Source organism: Malania oleifera, chromosome 10, assembly GCF_029873635.1.
Source record: "Malania oleifera isolate guangnan ecotype guangnan chromosome 10, ASM2987363v1, whole genome shotgun sequence".
NCBI classification, from domain to species: domain Eukaryota; kingdom Viridiplantae; phylum Streptophyta; class Magnoliopsida; order Santalales; family Ximeniaceae; genus Malania; species Malania oleifera.
In genome coordinates, this window is record NC_080426.1 from 68,357,003 (window position 1) to 68,360,297 (window position 3,295).

The window sequence follows — 3,295 nt, forward strand, 5'->3', positions numbered from 1 at the left end:
ACGGATGGCATGCTACCAAAAATTTGTTAAATTCCAATGCTTTCTTAACCTCCTCCCAAATAATTCTTCCATACACTATAGCCTACAAGTAATACAGGAGCCTCCCAACTCCTTAACTGAAGATCTAACAACATTAAACTCCCAATTTAAAACCCAATTAGGGAAACGAAGATCAAAAGCATACATATATGTATGTATGTATGTATGTATGTATGTATGTATGTATGTATGAGCTTACTTTTTTTTTTTTGTACCACTTATAAGATTCATTCATTACTGGTTGGATTATTCTGAACTGTTTAGTGCAAAACCTAGGTTTGGAACATATCTCTATGGAAAATGTCCTATTAATAAGAAAAATGCTGCCAAAATTTTTCAAAACTTCTATAATTTTAGAAAACATAATCCTATGGACTTTCATGCATATCATTGTCTTTATTTTTGTTTCATAAGGTTGTCTTTAGCACATTGAGCATATGTATGATGCAAAAATCTTCTAAATTGCATGTTTTGGTGACTTGCAGATTTGGGAAATGTTTTATTTATAGATGGCATACTACCAAACATTTTTTAAATTTCTCCCAAAATAATCAAAATCATATACCATATTTGTGAGAATGATTATAGTGTGCTGAATGTTAAAACATTTTTGAAAGGATAAGTGAAATTCAAATGAATTTTGAACTTCATCTCTAAATTTACTTTTACATATGCTAAGTGAAAATTTTATCAATCATTGAGTCATTTGCATTATTTGATTATTATAGTTGTTTTTGAGTCCTAAAGAAGTCATGTAAACCATTATCATCACATTCTATTTTTTCATAGAACTATAGTCTGATATAGATTGTTTGTGCGATGCATAAACACATTACATTATTTAATGCTGATTATATGAAGATCTTGTGCACTCATAAAATTCATTAATTACTGGTTTGATTATTGTGAACTGTTTAGTGTAAACACTCAGGTTTTGAACATATCTTTATGGAAAATATCCTATTTACAGGGAAAATGCTGTCAGAATTTCTCAAAACTGATAAAATTAGCTATTTAAAATAGTATCAATTTTTTTTTTTAAACTTTGTGCAAATGTCCAATTAATTTTTTATCAAATCATTAATAGCTATAGTACGTATATGGTCAAAAATTGAATACTAATTTTTTTTTTAGAATTCTTATTTGTAAGGTTTGCAGCTGTCACAACATCAACACGATGCCATGCACTACAGTCAGATGTAGCTTTTGATTTTTTTTTTTTTGCATTTTTTTATTTAATTTTTTGTTACGTGAACCTATGAGATTCATCTATAAAATATTCGGAATTTGTATAATGTATTTGTATTTGATTTTGAATTAGAATTTTTAATAATTTATGAATTTTTTAATAATTATAGTTTAATATCTATGCAAAAATGTAATTACAGATTTTCACAAGAATTAATGAATAAAAAAATTAATTTTAAATTATTAGTGGCGATTGGAAAACCATCATTAATAATTGTCTATATATATTAGGGAAGGATCAAAATCATCACTAATACTATACTAGTAGTGATGAATTTTGATCATTCACTAAAGGCCAAGTATTAGTGATGTTTTTGATCATTCACTAAAGCCCAACTATTAGTGATAAATTTAAAACCGTCACTAATATTATGCTATTAGTGACGAATTTTGATCATTTACTAAAGGCCAAGTATTAGTGACGGTTTTGATCCTTCACTAATACTCTACTATTAGTGACGGTTTCAGAATTCATCACTAATAGTATAGTTAGTGACGATTTTGATCCTTCACTAATACTACACTATTAGTAACGATTTTGTGTTGAGCTTTATGGTGACGGTATTGGGGTTTTAGTGATGGATTATAACCGTCACTAATACTACATTATTAGTGATAGTTTCAAAATTTGTCACTAATAATTAGTAGTAACGGTAGATATAACAACTAATTTAAATTCGTCACTAATACTTATAAATTCGCCACTGATACTATTAGTGATGGTTTTGTGATTATTAGTGACGGTTTCGATACTTCACTAATAACCTTATTTTTTGTAGTGGACGGTCACCAACCTTACGTCCCAAGGTCGAGGTGGAGTAGGGGGCAATGTTTTCGGGTTATCTTAAGGGGCATATACTCGCCAAGGTGGAGACACCGATTACAACCAGGTCAATTAGCACAGGGCTGACCTCAACCTTAACCAGGTCAATTAGCGAGGCTGACCTTAACCTACACGCCTTAACAAGATGGCGCACCTAGCTTTCCTAACCGGGTCTAAGCCAGTCCGGGACTATTTCACGGCTAGTCTCCCTCTTTAGGCCCATGCCTGGAAATACAACAGATGTGTATTACAATCAAATGGTGCAATGATTATGCTTTCATGTAAAGCAAATATATACCCAGATAAGCGCAATTACATACACCACAAATGATATAATATGTAAGCTCAGTGTGGTCCAATATTTCAACTCTCAGATGCATATATTTACTATCAGTGTAATAAGTGCGTGAGAGTATTAATCAAGCAATCTTTGTATCACAAGATATTCAGGCAAGATTTTCGCACAAAGATACTAGCCAAACAATATATATGTATATTTCAATAAGCGGCTTTTCTCAATCGTATGATGCTCTAGTAATGTATATGATTGGTTTGCAAAAAGATATTCAATCTTTGTATTCAGCAAAGGATGTGTGAGTTAATGAATATTGTAACAAAGATTTCATCACATGAACAAATATCTCTTCAAATAGTTTTCAAGATAAAGGCACAATAGATATTTGAAAATGTTTGACAAGTTTTTCAAATCCAAAAACAAATACAAACTTCTCAAGATATTGCAATGAATATGCAATACCAGAAGTTTTATATAAGTCTTCTTAGGAGAGACTTATCAACAAAGTCCCCTGAGAACACTTAGGTTTAGCTCCCGTAAAAATCAAATCAATCTAATCTGAGTGGGAGAACAAACCTTTCTAATCAAGCACTCAATCGACTTATAGAGATTTTGAGTAATAATAGAAGGTAAGTATGAGTGGTTGGGGTTTGGATATGAGTACTATAAGATTTGGAAATATCAAAGAATTTCTCCTAATCAAGGTGACTAATCCCACACTAATTTTCACAAATGATCTCATATATATAGACATGGGAAGAGATATGACCGTTAGGGACCTATTGGGTATTATTAGGAAAGTTTAATGACATTTCAAACATTTTAACCCTGTTTAAAAAATGTTTAATTGCGGTAAAAATAAGGGCAACCCGAGAGGTTCGGTCGACCAG